The sequence below is a fragment of the Falco biarmicus genome, chromosome W (genome assembly GCF_023638135.1).
Source record: "Falco biarmicus isolate bFalBia1 chromosome W, bFalBia1.pri, whole genome shotgun sequence".
Classification (NCBI taxonomy): Eukaryota; Metazoa; Chordata; class Aves; order Falconiformes; family Falconidae; genus Falco; species Falco biarmicus.
The window spans coordinates 6791015-6811155 of record NC_079310.1 but is presented as its reverse complement, the minus strand read 5'-3'; the positions used below and the strand labels follow the sequence as shown (position 1 = coordinate 6811155).

The following is a 20141-nucleotide window of genomic DNA, read 5'->3' as shown; positions in this document are numbered from 1 at the left end:
TCCTCTAAAAGGAGATGGAGGCTCATTTTCCTCACAGACTGAATGGAAGGATATAATCCCTTCCATCTCAGAAGTAGACTAAAATACACAGAGCCAGCAATGGTCAGAGCATGGTCAATAAAGGAAGAGAGCTTTTACAGTTTGTTGAGAAATGACCTATACTAATCCTGACTGAGAGACTATTGTACATCGAGGATTTAGTGTTCCACACAACAGTTAACCTGAGTAGGCCAAAGCCTGTGCTATGCTGCACTATGCTACACATACAGATTAGCTTTCAGGTCTGTATTTGCTGCACAAATTCCTTGGCCGCAGCATAAATTTAGCCAGCTCATTGTAACAGAGAAGCTTGCAGGTACCTCCCACTTGGTAGCAGCATTATGCTACCTGTGTGGCTTTGCTTTTATCTAAAAGTTCAGCAAGAACTTTTCATGCAAACATCCTTTATGAATAGATTTGATTTCCTGTAAGAAAATATATAATAGTTCAAAGAACCTCTCTTCACGGACAGGATCCCTGTCTCATACTGCACGAACACAGGATTGCCAGCATCTGAAGGGACATAAGATTTGCTCACTATCTAAATTCCTCTTTTTATTCTTTCATATTAAACTGGTTATTTTATTAAGCCATTTGTTATTAGATCTTTCTTGTTGAGATCCAGAAGGGACCCTTCACCATTTCTTTATCTCCCCCCCCCGCTGAACATGACCCCATCTTTCAGTATAGTTGTGCCATGCCTCCACTGGGACAGAAACCTGACATCATCAGCCAAAAGATCAAAGAGATGTCTGCTACGTAACCAACTCATCAAACTTCCTTGTACACGTAAGCACACCTCTCATCAAGTGAGCCAGTGATCATTTCAACACATTTCCTTGTTATCTTGATTTATTAAGGAATGGAAACTTGAGTATTTCTAACTTCTCTTATGCTGAAAAATAAATTCTAATCCTAAGCAGTGTGGACTGTTGTGGTTTAACCCTGGCCAGCAACTAAGCACCACCACACAGCTGCTCGTTTCACCCAGTGGGATGAGGGAGAGAATTGGAAGGGTAAAAGTGTGAAAACTTGTGATGTCTGAGCATGATGTCATATGGTATGGAATACCCCTTTGGTCAGTTGGGGTCAGCTGTCCCAGCTGTGTCCCAACTGTCCCAGCTGTCTCCCAGTTTCTTGTGCACCCCTAGCCTACTTGCTGTCATGGCAGTGTGAGAAGCAGAAAAGGCCTTGATGCTGTGTAATCATTGGTCTGTTATCAACACTATTTTAGTCACAAATCTGAAACAACATCATACAGGATCTGAAGAAGAAAACTGACTATCCCAGCCAAAACCAGTACACAGTATAAACTTATCACCTGGTCATCTTTATGTCCAAAGAATCACCATCAATTGAGTAAACTGTTGTGGTGAGTTGTGCCCATACTTTGGTTTAAAGTCTGCCTGTCTTTCATGTAGCATCAGTCCACTCTCCAAGGAAAAGAGTTCTTGGTGCTTGTGCTCATGCTCTGGATGGTTTTTTGCTATTCAGAGTTCACTTTGAGAGATCAGATTAAGCTATATCATGTAACTTTTTTTTTCATTATATGCAAATATTATTATATATATCCAGGATTTGAAAACATGCTACATTTTCAAAAGTTTTTTTTTCTAATCAGTTAATGAATTTGATTGCACAGTTAAGGCAACAAGGTAAAAGGGAATGGCAACTAGAAGATAGTAATTCCCTGCAAAAGACATCAATGGAGCAGGCTTAGAGCAGAGCAAGCCACACACAAGAAAACTCACCATACAGTTCTCCCTCTAACACTGGCAGTATATCTACCTTTCTGCTTTAGAAGGCATGAGTGGAGAAGCCAAGCTCTGCTGGCTCAAAAGAAATATGTAGGAAAGCCTGTAGGAGAGTTCTCATGGAGCATCTCAACAGAAACGTTTGCTTTAGGGAAAATAACTGAAAGGATGAGGCTATTTTGGGTTCCACTTGTTTTTATGTGTCCATGCTACAGACTTTGTAAGTATTTTTACAAAACCAAAGACGTGAGTTTTGTAAATATCAAACCAAAGCAGACAAGCATCAACTGCTCATCAAGTAAATCTTATAAAACTGCTCTGCAACAATATGCTGAATGTATATGAAATCTCTAATATGTACTTCACAGAGTAATAGTTCAAGCTATAAGACAAGCTGGTCTTATAAATTGAGCTTCCAGTTCCTCTTCAGATAGACAGATAAATACGGAAAAAAGTTCCCAAAACCTTAAAAATATGTACATGAAGTAGAAAGTACCTGTTCAGAGCCGTTCTAGAGGTCCTTTTAGAAAGAAAATGTCTTCTCATCCATTTAGAAAGGAAATGTCTTCTCATCCATGCAGAAATTAATCCACTGGGGCTATCTTTGGATTAAAAGGATGATATGTTTATCATTTTAGGAGCACATGTCCCCAGTCTTAGTACACTCAGGCTATTTTGTGTGTTGTGGGTTTTAATGCTTTTCCTCATTTCTCCTTCTTTCCAGATCCTCACCATAATCTTTAGACTATCAAGAAAGGTCATTAGAATTTAAAGAATTTGATCTTTAAGCAGCAGAAATAAGAAAGCTCAGTTTGCCATGACCAGTTGAACTTTGTATGTATTACAGTCTCTTTTTCTATACTTCTTTCCTGAGGCTCTTGCAACAGGCCAGAGACAGAATGTATCATAACTGCTAATCTGGAGCTAAAGGTACTCTTATGGTACTAGACAGTCTACACATGCCCATTGATTGACTGGATGACTTCTGTCAAACACACTGTAGCTTTATAGAGGAAACTCAGCCATTATAGTAATTTCTCTCTCTCTCTCCTGTTTTGACACTGATTTTACAGACATTATAATTAAATATTTTTGAGACATAGTCCTCCAAACTTGGTTAAAATTGGCCAACAGATTCAAAGTTCTCAAGTAAAAAGGAAGAGGCACTGACAAATAGAGATTGCATAATCATAATTTCTTCAGGAAACCATGTTAAAAACAGATTCCTGAGTCCTTAGATGTAATAATTACAGTCATTAACACATAATATACATTTCCATTAGCACTAATTCATTGAATACAGATAACCTTTGGCATTTAAAGTGTATAACACCCTTTTTTGTCATTTTAAAAAAGCATTAAATCTGAGGCAATTAAGAGTCATTGAAGTTCATTCAAAAGAATGAAAAAGTCATACAAATTTTCATATTTGAATGCTTAAACTAGCAAGATAATTTCTACATTTAGGTGCTTAACCAATATATTTGATGATATTTGTCACATAACCAAGTCTTCTACTGGAAATTTCAAAAGCCAGATGTGGTCCAAGGCTCCTTATTTTACACATACACATTTGAATAGCAGACTTGTAATGCATCTGTATTATTCGGTTATTCTTACTACACAGGTTCTCAACTTGAGGATCCTATATTGACCCAAGTAAGAATAACTATGCTGCTTCTTTACAATAAAGCATATAACAGGTCAGAGACAGGGCATATCATAATTTTTATACCACCTCAAGCAATGGAGATGTATTGAACAAACATTCCCTTTTCAAGAACTGGTGAGCATCATGTGAAGCTAGTAGGTGGCAATTTCAAAGTAAACGGGTAGATACTTCTTTCTGCAACACATGTAGTTCAGCGGCTGAATTTCTTGTCCCAGGAGGTTGAGGATACTAACATTTTTCATGGATTAAAAAGCTGTCAGTCAAACTGACATGGAGACACAAAAACACCAGTGATCTGCAAAACACAGATCAGAGGAAGCCAAAGGATTATTCCGGGGAAATATCACTTTATGTCTTAGGCATCTGCTTTTGGCAACCATTTCTTTTGTTTGTTTGTTTTGTGGAGAAACAGGGTTTTATTCAGAGAGGTATTTGTACAATAGCATATATTTGTCAAGCACCCTGCACCCCTACACACAGCAGTAAATCTCTCTACCCTTATGTTCTATGGTCTAGGTCCATGAGATTGCATTCAAGTAGTTATGTACACCATAATGGTACTGAAAACATCCAGGCCGCCACTGTCATTCAAAATGTCAATTTTGGCAAGCAAGCAAGTAGTTAGGGAAAAAGGGACTCAAACCAATTTTTGCGTTTTTTCAAGTTGAGTTCTCCAGCTATGAGAGAGTGGATCCAATCTTTCTGCACATAAAAGGCTGAGAATGAATTACAGTATGTTTCAAAATTACTTTTAATTATCTGGTTTACTAGATAGGAATCTTATCTTTGTTATTTATTTTCATACAAATTTTCTTTTTATAATATCTGTTGTTCTTTAGCAGTCTTGCCTCACACTGTGTTATATATGTTTCCTTTTAAAAATTAACACTTCTATAATTACCAAACACATAGTCTGAAGGCACCAAAATTATTTTTTCATCAGAGTATATCTCATTCCTTAAATATAGTTTCACACAGCCCTTTCATACTAATGTTTTATAAATTAATCATCGGGAAGGGATACCAAGTAGGTTATACATTTTCTTGATCAAGGGGAAATGTAGAAGGCCAGCCTCCTATTTGCTCTAAAACAGAAGCCTCCTGTTTAGATCTAGTTGACTATTAATACAATATGTTTATAAATATTTTCAAGAAAGTTCTCATGCTGTTTCTATGTTCCTAAAATGAGACACTTGCCCAAACTGAATACACTTACGTTGCCATTGTTTTGAAACATGTTCATTAAGGGTACATTTATAAATGAGGAGAAATTTCCATAAACAGAGTTTGTTTGCACAAAGTAAATTATATTCAGACAAATCAAGGTACTATAACATAATACACTTCACAGAAAGAACCAAGGAACATTTTTCAGATTAACTGCACTGAAAAATACCATTTCAGATGAATAATGAATGTGCAAATTATCTCAAGAACAAGAAATACAATATACCAATGATTTTTAAATTTTAAAATTAATTCCACTTTTCAATGTTTTATTGTGAAACAAAGCTTTTAAAATTACAATTTATATATTTTTAAATGGCATCTTTCCTTATCCCAAAAAAGAAACAGAACTTTCACTTCAGGTCAAAGAAAACATTTCACTTGACTCCATTAACTTTATTTTATTGTCCAGAGTCAAAATTGACATATTCATTATTTACAGAGCTCTTCTTACAGGTAAACTCAAAAGGCCACACTTGCATAATATTACATAGAATTTATTTACTTAAAAGATAAATCTTACCAAGATAAACTCCTAAGGCCACACTTAAATAAAATTACTTAGAATTAACTGCTTAAAAAACCTAAATCTCACCAAAGGTTTGTAGATTTACTTAAAAGTTGGCCTACATTATAAATCAGATGGGAGGGGAGATTTATTTGTCAAAAAATGCATGCAACCATGAATTTGTCAAGTCTTTCTAATGTTGTTAGTTTATACATATGTGAAATTCAGGATATGCAAGAAAATTTTAAACTTTATCTAATATAAATTACTCTTATTTCCACATCAGACCAATCGCAATTACTTTCTTGCATCTCAACAATCCAAAAGATAGCTTTGATACATTGCGTAATCAAAACAATATCAAGAGAATATCAGAATTGTGAGGATACCACACAGAATTGCAAATTAAAAAGCAGCATTGAAAGTTTCTAAAATCCTTTTCTTCAAGGAAAAAGCAGTACATGTTTGCTGCCAAAGTTTTAAACATCAAACTATGGAACTAGGAAGTAATCTCTAATCACACTTGGATAGTAAGCAACTCTTCTACCAATACAGAGAAAATACTTTTTTTCTTTTTATTCAACTAATTCAGTTCAATGCATGAACTTATTGATAAACTGAATGATATATTTAAAAAAAAAAAAAAAAGCCAAACATTTTTGATGTAAGATCTGAGATTTACTTTTCCTAGAAAGACCTGGTGAACAGAAACAATCCACTAATTTCCATTTCTGTAGATAACAACTTCTTCCTTGACTAGATATATATATCCTCTCTCCACCTGGCTGAACACTATGACTTATGGGATAGGGGGCAATGGCAACAAGCTCCTGTCGAGTGCAGCAGGCACATCTCCTCTTGTGACTACCCCACCTTCCCAGGTACCCTTGCATAGTTCTGCAAGTGGAACCAAACAGTAATGAAGACAATGGTTCATCTAGGTTGGAGGTGTCGCAAAGGTTAAGTCAGTCTACACCCTGCATCAAAACCACTTCCATAAAGAAAAAAACAGATGGGTCATTGTCATAGGAGACTCTCTTCTGAGGGGAACAGAAGGCCCAATATACCAACTGGACCCACTTCTTAGGGAAGCCTGCTGTCTCCCTGGGGCTCAGGTTAAAGATGGGAAGAAAAAACTTCTTACCCTGGTACGGCCCTCAAATTATTTTCAGTTATTGATTCTTCAGGTAGGCAGCGATGAAGCTGCAACAAGAAGTCCAAGGGTGATCAAGAGAGGCTTCAGGGCCTTAGGACAGCTGGTTAAGGGGTCAGGAGCACAAGTAGTGTTCTTCTCTATCTTTCCAGTTGCAGGGAATGATGAGGGAAGAAACAGGAAGAGCCAGCAGATAAATCAATATCTAGCTCCAAAACTGGTATCACTGGCAGAATTTGGGGTTTTTTGATCATGGATCAGTCTACACAACACCAGGCCTGCTGGCGACAGACAGGGTACACCTGTCTCAAAGGGGGGAAAGGATCTTTGCACAGGAGTTAGCAGGGCTCATCAAAAGAGCTTTAAACTAGATTTGAAGGGGGAAAGGGATAAAACCAGGCTCACTAGTCATAAGCCTGAGGGTGGCATGTGAATGTTTGAGGGATGGTGTGCTAACAAGTTCCTTTGCTCTGCCATATCAGTGGAGGTAGGGGATGGAGATCCACATGGCAGAAAAGACGCAAGGATTATTGATGTGTTAGAAACCATGGAAGCATCTGAGAATGGTCACGTAGGAATTAGTGCTTCTTCCCAAAAAAGGTGGCAGAATCAATAGCCCAACTGAAGTGCATCTACACCAATGCACGCAGCATGAGCAACAAACAGGAGGAGTTTGAAGCCATTGTACAGCTGTAAAACCATGACATAGTTGCAATCACAAAAACATGGTGGGATGACTCACATGACTGGAGTGCTGCAATGGATGACTATAAACTCTTTAGAAGGGATAGGCAAGGAAGGAGAGGCAGTGGGGTACCCCTGTATTTTAGGGAGTGTTTTGACTGTCTAGAGCTTGATGATGGTGACAATAGGGTTGAATATTTATGGGTAAGAATCAGGGGAAAGGCCAACAAGGCAGATATCATGGTGGGCATGTTCTAGACCACCCAACCAGGATGAAGAGACAGGTGAAATATTCTATAAGCAACTGGGAGAAGTCTCCATAATCGCCAGCCTTTGTTCTCATGGGGGACTTCGACTTACCAGATGTCTGCTGGAAATACAATACAGTGAAGAAGAAACAGTCTAGGAGGTTCCTGGAGTATATGGAAGACAACTTCCTGACACAGCTGGTGAGTGAGCCAACAAGGGAAAGCATCCTGCTGGACCTGTTGTCGTAAGGTTATGCAGGGAGTAAATTCAAAGAGCCAAAGCCCAACTAGAACTAATTTGACTACTGTCATAAAAGACAATAGAAAATGTTTCTATAAATACATTAACAACAAAAGGAGGGCTAAGGAGAATCTCCATCCTTTATTGGATGCAGGGGGAACATTGCCACAAAGGCTGAGGAAAAGGCTGAGGTACATAATGCCTTCTTTGTCTCAGTCTTTAATAGTAAGACCAGTTGTTCTCGGGGTATTCAGTCCCCTGAGCTGGAAGACAGGGATGAGAAGGAGCAGAATGAAGTCCCCACAGTCCAGGAGGAAATGGTTAGTGACCTGCTACACCACTTAGACACACAGAAGTCTATGGGTCCAGATGGGATCCACCTGAGGGTACTGAGGGAGCTGGCAGAAGTGCTCACCAAGCCACTTTCAATCATTTATCAACAGTCCTGGCTAACCAGGGAGGTCCCAGTTGACTTGAGGTTAGCAAATGTGACTCCTATCTACAAGAAGAACAAGAAGGAGGATCCAGCAAACTATGGGTCTGTCAGTATGACCTCAGTGCCAAGGAAGGTTACAGAGCAGATCATCTTGAGAGTCATCACACGGCACGTGCAGGACAGCCAGGTGATCAGGCCCAGTCAGCATGGGTTTATGAAAGGCAGGTCCTGCTCAACTAACCCGATCTCCTTCTATGATGAGATGACCTGCTTAGTGGATGAAGGAAAGGCTGTAGATGTTGTTTATTTGGACCTTAGTAAAGCCTTTGACACCATCTCCCACAGCATTCTCCTGGAGAAACTGGTTACTCATGGCTTAGACAGGTGTATTCTTCGCTGAGTAAAAAACTGGCTGGATGGCCAGGTCCAAAGAGTGGTGGTGAATGGAGTTACATCCAATTGGCAACCAGTCACAAGTGGTGTTCCCCAGGGCTCAGTATTGGGGCCAGTTCTGTTTAATATCTTTATCAATGATCTGGATGAGGGAATTGGGTGCATCCTCAGTAAGTTTGCACATCACACCAAGTTGGGCAGGAGTGTTGATCTGCTTGAGGGTTGTAAGGCTCTGCAGAGGGATCTGGACAGGCTGGACTGATGGGCTGAGGCCAAGTCTATGAAGTTCAACAAGGCTAAGTGTTGAGTCTTATATTTGGGTCACAACAACTCCATGTACTGCTACAGGCTTGGGGAAGAGTGGCTGGAAAGGTGTCTGGAGGAAAAGGACCTGTTGGTCAACAGCCGACTGAACATGAGCCAGCAGTGTGCCCAGGGCCCAGGTGGCCAAGGACAATAGCATCCTAGCTCGTATCTGAAACAGTGTGGCCAGCAGTACAAGGGAAGTGATCACACACACACACGTATTTGACACTGGTGAGACCACACCTCAAATACTATGTTCACTTTTGGGCCCCTTACTACAAGAAAGACAAGGTGCTGGAGCATGTCCAGAGAAGGGCAATGAAGTTGGTGAAGGGTCTAGAGAACAAGTCAAATGAGGAGCGGCTGAAGGAACTGGAGTTGTTTAGCCTGGAGAAAAGGAGGCTGAGGGGAGACCTTATTGCTCTCTACAACTACCTGAAAGGAGGTTGTAGGCAGGTGGGGGTAGGTCTCTTTTCCCAGATAAGAAGAGACAGGACAGGAGGAAACAGCCTCAAGTTGCACCAGAGGAGGTTTAGATCGGATATTAGGAAAAATTTCTTCACTGAAAGGGTTGCCAAGCATTGGAACAGGCTGCCCAGGGAAGTGGTTGAGTCACCATCCCCGGAGGTATTTAAAAGACATGTAGGCATGGCACTTAGGGACATGGTTTAGCAGTGGACTTGGCAGTGTTAGGTTTATGGTTGGACTTGATCATCTTAAGGGTCCTTTCCAACCTAAATGATTCTATGATTTAAAATCTAAAACATTTATTGCTATTGTAGTCGTTAATAAAAATACTTTCAAAATGCAATTTGTTTTCATTTTATTTTAATTCCAACTCTTTTCAAAAGCAATTTGACATCAACCATAAATAAAAGAATAATCATGGAGTAAATCAGAATTGTATTATTGACCATTTTTTAAGGTAATAAGCTATAAATTTGCTTAAATAAACATACACAGATATAGCATAGATTTTTTTCAACCTAATATATAAATCTTAACACTAAATTCATTAATTTGCAAATCAATTTTTTTGTTTCTTACCAAACAATGCAAATGAAATACTCTTTAAGAAACTAAAATTACTAATTCAAAAAATAAAATAATATATGTCAAGTTTTCTTGCCTGTTGATATAAATCAATCTATCTTGACTTGTAGGATTATCCTTTCCTTTCTGCAAAGGAAGATACTAATTTTCAAGGAACCAAGGACCATGCATATTTCTTGTTCTGTAGATGTAAACAAAATGATGTTGAATCTCCTGTGTCTTGGACTAGTCTAGAACAAGGCTGTAATTTGCTAGGTTTTCTGATAATTAACTATACATGAATCATAACAAGATGCTGTAAACTTGGTAATTACATCAATAACTGCATACTAAGGGAGAAGAGTGCAAGTAGGAAAGAATGCTTTATTCAGTCACTGAAACACATCTCGTCTCATTAGATCTATTGTGCGCACAGACTGACTTGCTTAGAAGACAGATGTATAACGAGTGGCAACCTACAATCCATTTGTTACTTGCTGTTACTGCTTGAGTTTCTATGGAGTGCTAAAATAGTGTCCTTGTTTCAGCTGGGATAGAGTTAATTTTCTTCTTAGTAGCTGGTGCAGTGCCGTGCTTTGAATTTGGTGTGAGAACAATGTAGATAACTATAGGAGACCATACTGTGAACTAAATGTCTCAAAGCTTGTTTACATTCCTGCCGGGTTTGGTGCAAGGATCCCTGGCAGTGTGGACCAGAAAATGAACAAACAGCCACCCAACCGGAAACCAGACATAGGCTGGGGTCAAGGAGCAGCCACATCGTTTGGGGGACATGTCCTGTAGGGAACCGAGACAGTGGGTTGTTTTGACATTGATAAAGTGCAGCTGTGGCCTTGCTTTGACTATGTGCAGCTGTGATCCTACAGCGAAGAGGTAAATAACTTTGAGGGAGTATGAGAAGAAACTAGGATGAGACAGAAAGAAAGGAGGAATGTGATCTCACCTCTAGAAGATAAGGAAACAGCATGAACAGCAGAGAGTAGCCTATAGTGAACAGCAGGTGGGCATATGGACAGTAGAGTTTGACCAATAGTAAAGCTTTTAGCAGTGCGCGTACAGAGTATGAGCTTATAAAAGCTGTAACTAACTAATAATAAATGTCTTTGCTTCACAATCCTTGCAAAGTCCGTGCCTCATACGCCACAATGTCCAGACATGAACAACCACCTACACCTGCTGACGTATGCACAGTCCATAACAAAGGACCATGTGGCTGTCGCATGTGCCCCTGGAACCAGTGTACTGAGGCGGGGGGTGTGCGTGGTAGTGCAGTATGTGCTGTTGTCTGGGAAATGGTCTCCCTGAATACCCTATAAAAGACTGAACCATTGAACAGTGAGTGCAAGATCCAGGGACCCCCACCACCGATGGACAAGGAAACTATGGACCAACAGGATGCCACTGGATCCATGGTGGTGACTATCTTGCAACTCTGTCCCGACTGCTTGCTAGGTTTCCTTCTTTTCTATCCTTTCTTCCTTTTCCTATCACAATTTTCTTATCAACACACTGTTTCAATAAGCTTTCCTGATTGGCGGCATTTGACCTCATTTGCAACTTCATCTCACTCCGGGTGTAACATCAAATTTCCCCAGCTCACACTGTCCCTGACTGGAACAATAACACACTGATGTTTTTAGTTGTTGCTAGGTAATGTTTATACTAAGTCGAGGACTTTCCAATTTCTCAGGCCCTGCCAGGAAGAAGGCTGGAGAGTCACAGGAAACTGGGAGGGGACACAGCCAGGACAGTTGACCTGAACCAGCCAAAGGGATATTCCATACCATAGAACGTCATGCTGAGTATATAAGCTGGTTGAAGAAGGAGGAAGGGATGGACATTTGAAGCTATGGCATTTGTCTTCCCAAGTAACAATTATGCATGATGGAGCCTTGCTTTCCAGGACATGGCTGAACACATGCCTGCTGATAGAAAATAGTGAATGAATTCCTTGCTTTGCTTTGCTTGCACGTGCAGCTTTTGCTTTACCTATTAAACTGTATTTACCCATTTTGCTTTACGTATTAAACTCTGTCAGCCCACGAGTTTTCTCAATTTTACTCTTCCGATTCTCTCCCCCATCCCACTGTGGCAGGAATGAGCGAGTGGCTATGTGGTTCTTAGTTGCCAGCCAGGGTTAAACCACAACAAATAGTGACTAAATATTCTGAGATTTTGCTGTTGAAAGAAGTCTAGAAAAAATATTGAGACACATTCATATTTGTAGCAGTCCTCACAAGATATTTAAAAGATTCAAGCCAAATTTTCAATTGTGTGAGAACCTTCAAGAAAAATATCATAAAAGAAATCTGGCAGATATACGTGAGTAGCACAAAATACATTGTCATCCTTTCCTGGAAGTGAGTGCCATAAACTCAATAGGTTTCCCAAACACACTGTTATAAGCACTTTGTTCTAAGAGGCTAAAACTATCTGCAACGTTTTTAATGTTTGGGGTTTTTTTACCTTAAAAGTGTATTTCTATTTGGTGGCTTTCACCCAAGTTGTTCCAAATTGACTTATGAAGAAACAAGGGAAAGTTTCTGAGCAGAATTTTTAAAAGTATTCATTACTGGCCTAATTCTGTTCCCACTCAAACCATTAAGAGTTCAGTGGTCACAAACACTGATCAACAGGGCACTTCTGAAAAATATCTCTGTGCCTTTACAAATTTGCTTTTTCTCTTCTTTTTAAATCCTACATTGATAACACTGATTTTAAGCAATTAACACATACAAAGCTCCCAGACAGCATTTCTCATTCCATTAATTGATCAGTTGCAGAAACTACCTCAAGAAATTTTACAATACACAGTTGTGGGAAAATCACCTTTGGGTGATTTTCACTTTGGGAGAAAAATTACAGACCTAATAGAAGTTGTAGTATTACAGAAAGCTTTTTATGGAAATATACAATTGCCTCTTTCGGATGGTTGGCATGCACAGAATCTACATCACCACAGTTCCCTAAGCCACACAACCTGCTATCCTAGAGGAGCAGTGGAGAGTGGAGCAGAGTGGAGACACCACAGCCAAGCTCTGCTGTACTCCCTGCAGGATTGGGAACTTGATGGTACCATACAGCCGATAAGCTGCATAGCAGCTGTAAAATATATGAGAAGATGTCTGTTGCTGGGCCAACAACTGTGACAAAAAGACAGGCAGGAGCCTCATTATCTGTGAGAGAAGGTCGGGAACTCGGCCCACTCAGCACTTCAAGGTAGATGAGCTCAACAAGAATGTAAATAAGGAGCCTTCTGACAAGGATGTGCTAACTGCTAAAAGAAAACAAACTGATGAAAGATAAAACTCAAGGATACTAGGGTAAAATAATTGTGGCAGTGGGAAATTGTGACCTCCTACTCAAATACCCCCCACCCCCCCAAAGAGGATGAATTCCCCGCTCGGGGAGCATGCATAGTAAATTTAAAAATAACTGTATCTTTAAATGAAAACGAGAGAACTTTACACCAATCATAATAAAGGAATGTATGACTAGAGTCACTCGAGCTCCACCTGAGAGTAAAGAGAAGTGTAAAAAGTGAATGAATGAGGAGAGAAGTGGGGAAGACACCACCAAGAACAAGCTAAGGGAAGACACTGCTGAGATGGACTTCTGGGACCGGCCAACATGCTGAGCCTTTCTTCTCCCCACCTTGGGACACCTTGGGTGAGACTTAAACTAAGCACTTCTTTGGGAGACTTAGAAATATATCTAGAGAGTTACTTTTTAATGTTTGTAGCCAGGCTTTATTGTTTGTAACTTTTCCATGCATTTTATACTTTATAACATTTTATTTGCATGTGCCTTTTGCAGACAGTCACTATCACTGACAATCCAAAAACATGTATATCTATCGCACAAATAAAACTGCACTGTTAATTAGCAGGTCGTTGCAGTTTCTCATTGAACGCAACCAAACCCTAGAGTGTGACCATGCTAGTTCATGAGTACAACTGGACTGGCAGTGCAGACTACTATTAGTGTATCCAGAACCATGGTAGTTTAATATACATATTAAATGTGACTGGACTAATAGTGCTAAATTGGACATCACTCAGAATTTAAACCTAACCGCACCTAACCTCCCACCTCGGTGAGGAGAGTTAGAAGGCAAGGGGGTTTATTTTCTGCCAAATTACTCCATCCCCTTTAACACAACAACAGTATTTAAATTAATGCTAGCTCATAGAGTAATGATGATGAACTAGACCTGATTTATTTTCATCTTTATAACCAGATCAGCAAGTGAGCCCAGGAAGCTAACAAAACTCACCAAGTCACCACTAAAACAGTTTAAATTACACTAAGAAATAGAGGCTCCTAATTGCTCAAAGACAGGATTTTAGTATATATATATATATATATATAAAGTATGCCCTTTCATGTGATAATAATATGACATTGATATATTTACAACCACAGCAACCTATAAGCATTTTACCCACTCATTTTTAATCACTCATCCAGCTCATGCTTACCCTGTAAACAATTACTGTTCAAACATCATGACTTTGTGGTATTTTGCTTCTCTAAAATGTGAAATAAGCGAACAGAAGTTGGTCAATAAAGTCTGATAAAACCAAAACTCATTGTAACACAGTACTATCCTTGTCTGAAAAGCCTTCAGCCATTCTGAGAATTTTAAATTAAATATTTTTAGCAAACACACTGTGTGTGAAGACAGTGTTCACTGTGTTTAAGAACCAAATTCTTATAAACCAAAATTGGTCAGAGTGTGTAGAGAGCCCTGGATGAAGAGAGACCTGGAAGAAGCAGAGGGAGAGAGAGCGCCCTGGATGTAGGAGAGACAAGGAGAGGCCCTGGGAGAAGCAGGGAGAAGCAGGGGGACTGGATGAGGAGAGGCTGGCTGGAAGAGGAGCCCAGAGAAGGAAGAATCCGGATGCAGCAGAGGCAAGAAGCAGGGTGGACTGGACTGAAGAGGATGAAGAAACAGCACAGACAGTAGATGAACTTTTGAAACCTTGTGGGTGATTGGTGGCTGTGCCGGGGCAAGGTGCAGGAACCTTTGTCACAATAGGAACAAGATACATGGTACCCAGCATTTAATGAATCACTACAAAATAAGTGGTGGAGTTAGTTATTATCGTTACAAAATTAGAAATTTTAGTAAAATGTCTCCAGATTTTTTTCACCACTTCAGAAACACAAAATAAATAAGTCTTCCTTCCAGACTAAATGATTAAGTCTCCAAAATTCAAGTACTACTTGAAAGGTGTGGTGTATCTTCAGTTATCAAAGTACAGAATTTGAAGGCTGGCTTCACATAGTAGTATATATGTGGTATTTCACAAGGATAGGCCCAGCACTATGAACACAACATAGAAAATTACTTCTCATTCTTTTCCTCTTCATTTTTTTTTATAGACTGAGTTTAGCAGTAGAGTGAGAACTCTAAGCAATGAAATGTTAGTTACCTTTTTCTACATTATACTAGGACTTCTTTATAATTTTTTCTGCACTTTGTATTTACAGACATTACCATCTATATTTACTTTCTTATATTACCAATAAACTAGCATTGAGTTCAACCAATAAGTTCTGTGCTCCAGGAGAGGCTCCTGGCAATGGCTTTATTAATTTCCTTTTATGTTGACAAGATTTTTTTTAAAACATCAAATTCATTTCTCGTTATGCTGTTGTGAAAAGTAATATCTAGTCTATAAAGGAGTCTAAGTAATTATAAAAGGCAGGAACTCACCGAGCCTTACAAACAAAACTCCTGTTGCAGTTATTGTTTTCATCCCATTAGAACCTGCATACTGGTAGTATCTTGTGTCAGTAGTATCAAGATTCTGGATTCTTAAATGTGACCCATAATCTTTTTTTCTTATGATGGTCCATCTTGGCTCCTGAACCACTGGAGCATCATTTTTTAGTCATCTGACATTTGGAGATGTATTTCTTACTACTTTGCAGTGGAGGATTGCTGTTTCCCCTTGGACTACAGTCATATTATTTATTGGTTCCAAAAAGGTCAGAAAATAACCTGAAAGGGTAAAAGGTCAGAAAAGATCAAACTTCATTTAAGCTAGGATAAGACACTGCCCAAAGGTGCATTTTTATGAGTGGATCTTGGAAATTGTTTCAGTTTTATTTCCATATACTCAAAAAAACCCAAAACACCACAATTCACTGTTCAAGATCTAGAATAGCATAACTCTCCAATTTGTCTTTAATGATTTATTTCAGATTTGTCTGCAGGTAGGTATCCAGATTACAAGGTCAAGCATGTATTAATACCAGTGACTTAAAATCAATAGGCAAATGTGAGTTTAGTATGTCACTACACAGAAAATGAAGTAAAAGCCAAATATACATAAAATATCCATAGGACATTGCAAACTTGCAGGAAAAATATTTATTCATCTTCTTTACTCATAAAATGATGAGTAATTCTGTATGTAATTTTACCTTAATTTTCTCTACTGTTAGCCTATAAATCTTTACTGGACTGTGGTGAATTTACCTTGGCTGGCTGCCAGATGCTCACCAAGCAACTTTCTCAATCTCTTTAGCAGGACAGTGGGAGAAAATAAGATGGAAAAGCTTGTGGGTCAGGATAAAGAGAGAGATCACTTGCCAATTACTGTCACAGGCAAAACAAACTTCACTTGGGGAAAATTAATTTATTGCCAATTAATAACAGTGTAGGAAGGTGAGAAACAAAGACAAAAACTAAGAACACCTTCCCCTGCTTCTTCCCCATGCTTGAACTCTTAAGCATAACGCACACCTTAACTTACCCCAAACAAAACACCTACTCAAACTTCTCCCTTAACCTAGGATACTTCAACCTACTAACACACTGTCCTAGCTCCACAAGCCTACTAAACAACGGACAAAAACTCGCCCTCCACCTAATCGAACTCTACTGATACAAAAAATAGGTCCCGAAGGACTTGCTGATCTACAACGCATAGCCTCAAAAACCTCAACAACTCTACACATTGGACTAATCAAAACATACCTAGGGTCCTTCACCCTATCAACCCTCATCATCCTATTAACACTCTAAAAGAAAAACTAATGGTCCCCAACATCCAAAAATCACACCCCTTACTAAAAATAATTAATAACTCCCTAATCGACCTCCACACCCCCTCCAACATCTCTGCCTGATGGAATTTTGGATCCTTACTAGGAATCTGCTTGGCCACTCAAATCCTAACAGGCCTACTACTAGCTATACACTACACTGCAGACACAACCTTAGCCTTCTCATCTGTTGCTCACACATGCCGAAATGTACAATACAGCTGACTAATCTGCAACCTACACGCTAACGGAGCCTCACTATTTTTCATCTGCATTTACCTGCACATCGGATGAGGCATCTACTACAGCTCCTACATGTACAAGGAAACTTGAAACACAGGCATCATCCTTCTACTTACCCTAATAGCAACAGCCTTTGTAGGTTACATCCTACCTTGAGGAGAAATATCATTCTGAGGGGCCACAGTCATTACCAGCCTATTCTCAGCTATCCCCTACATCGGCCAGACCCTTGTCGAATGGGCCTGAGGAGGATTTTCAGTAGACAACCTAACACTAACCCAATTCTTTGCCCTACATTTCCTCCTACCATTCCTAATTGCAGGATTTACCCTAATTCACCTTACCTTCCTTCACAAATTGGGCTCAAACAACCCCTTAGGAATTACATCAAACTGCGACAAAATCCCATTCCACCCCTACTTCTCCTCAAAAGACATTCTAGGATTCATACTCATATATATTCCCTTAATAGCCCTAGCCCTATTCACTCCTAACCCCTTAGGAGATCCAGAAAACTTCACACCAGCAAACCCACTAGTAACACCCCCCCACATCAAACCCAAATGGTACTTCCTATTCGCCTACACCATCCTATGCTCAATCCCCAACAAACTAGGCAGAGTAATAGCACTAGCTGCCTCTGTACTAATCCTATTCCTAAGCCCCTTGCTCCACAAATCTAAACAACGCACAATAACCTTCCGTCCCCTATCCCAACTACTATTCTGACTCCTAGTCACCAACCTCTTTATTCTAACATGAGTAGGCAGTCAGCCTGTAGAACATCCATTCATCATCATCGGCCAACTAGCCTCCCTCACTTATTTCACAATCCTCCTAATCCTCCTCTCCCTCACCGGAGCCCTAGAAAACAAAATCCTCAACTACTAGAACACTCTAATAGTTTATAAAAACATTGGTCTTGTAAACCAAAGAATGAAGACCTCCCATCTTCTTAGAGTTCCCCGCCAGCTTCAAGCTGGCATTTTTGCTGTAAATTATTGTTGCGACGAAGGGAAGACACAGTCACTCAATATCGTTTATTGTCCCTTACAGTCACCTTTTATGCCTTGTTATAATTAGCTCATACATATTACAAAAGTTAAGCTCATTATTGGTTAGTTGCCTAAATACCAAGCCCGCCCCTAGTTTCTCTTCTGTAGTTATCTGTTCCCACCTGCAACATTCTTTTCCCACAGCAATCTTCCTGTTATTGTGTAACTTTTGCTTTACTTCAGATAAGCTGAGAGCGATGTGCATTTTTGTCCAGCCAGCTGGACTATGTTTATGTGAACTTTTTCAGCTAGCCAGTTATCCACAATTCCCCCGTTTTTATTTTGGGCGACATAGGCCTGGTTGACCATTTTCAATAACAGCGTTTTAACACAGAAAAATACACAGCCAACTTATAAAATCTCAGTTCAGAAGTATAATTCCAGAAATACTTGAAAAATAAAGTTAGCTTGAAGCTTTAATTTAGATGCTTTTTCTGTTCCAGTGATATAAAAAGTTTAAAAAATTCGAAGGCAATTTTAAAGTTCTGAACATGGACTAATGCAAGCTCAAAACCCAAAAAGAAACCAAACTGATGTTTGACTAGGAATATTTGCAAATATTTTAGTGGAAAGTCCCTGACCATTAACAATTTTCTGTCCAAATAACAACTGCCCTTAGGCAACCAACCAGTCCATACATTTTCTGAAGAATACCTCATTGATATCAAAGAATTAACAAAGGGAAAAAATTAGTTCTAAGCTATATACATTCATAAGTGTTTTTTTCAATAGTTACATACAGATTTACACACTAAGCCATAATGGCTTGTAGGTGATACACACAAGAAGAGTACGTTGCTTATCTATCTGAATGTCTATGCTAAATTTGACAACTGTGCCACAAGCCAAGCCTACATGGGTGCTGTATGTTATGCACGTTCCTTAACAAACAGAAGTATAATAGACAAATTCCCAAGATCTAGTCCCCAACCTAATTATATTACTTTGTAGCCAGTTAAGGAAAATAACACAAATGTGCATATCTACATGTGCACACACCTTTTAGTTCAGAACCAATCTGTGATAAAAGGCCTTAGCCTTATGGCATCATCGAATCTTAACGAGTACAGTAATTAAAAATGCAGTCTTACTGTAAGTGCGATTTATGCTGACATTCCCTCAAATGCTACACGTGAGTATTTCTCACTCAACTGCCTCAAGGTAAAATAGTAGTATTTGTTAATATGTATTAAAAAATCATTAATTCTCTACAATAGCAGTTGACTTCCATAACACTATGTAAGCAAAAGAGGCTTAAGATGGGTTTTCTGAATACTAACAATTTATTTTAGACTGTCTAAACTCAGGTCTTGAAAGATTTCACTCTGCCAGACGTAAAAACACTGTTGCACTCCAGTTGTGATATCCCTTTTCCCAAGTTGTCACATGCACATCTCGCTCAAGCAACATTATTGTCAAAGTTTCTCTCTGCTACATAAAAGCATGTTGCACTTGTAGATATAAAAGACAGCACCCTTACTTAGATTATTACCTCATAATTCTTAGTATACCTTGTATCTCTGATTTCATCACTTCAAAAATTCACCAGAAGCAGATAAAACCACAGCATCAGACTAAACTACACCTTAACTGCTGATTCAAATAAAGGCATTCTCTTCAGATATGCCTAATGCTTACAAATAATTGTGGCTGGTTTTGATCAAAAAACTATTATTACAATAATGATCAAAAATAATAATCCCGTTTGCAAAATGCCTTTAAGCCAGCCTCCTAGTCCCAACCAATTTCCACATTCAGAATACAGCATAAATACAGAATACAGAATAAATTATCTCCATCAAGGCAAAAAGGCTTCTCTTTAAGCACAGAGATGTTTGCTAGTTCAAGGCAGAAACCCATTTCTTGTAGGGGACATCTGAAGCACTTTTTTTGGTGGGTTCGTAATCAATTCCGTATTTTTCCTTGAGGAGCTTAAGCTGTTCCTCTTGTTTCAGGAGTGTCTCCAACTCTGAGTTGTCGAATAGGTGCGTATTTCCCAAAAATATCATACATTTCCTCCGCTGTGATTTTATACGGCAGGTTCCGAATATAAAGGACCCGATTGACCTC

At 39.2% G+C, this 20141-nt stretch overlaps 1 pseudogene; it reads left to right on the top strand.

The window, feature by feature from the left end:
- The first annotated feature begins 16749 nt into the window (after positions 1-16749).
- Positions 16750-17971, top strand: LOC130141882 (cytochrome b-like; annotated as a pseudogene).
- Positions 17972-20141: the final 2170 nt, after the last annotated feature.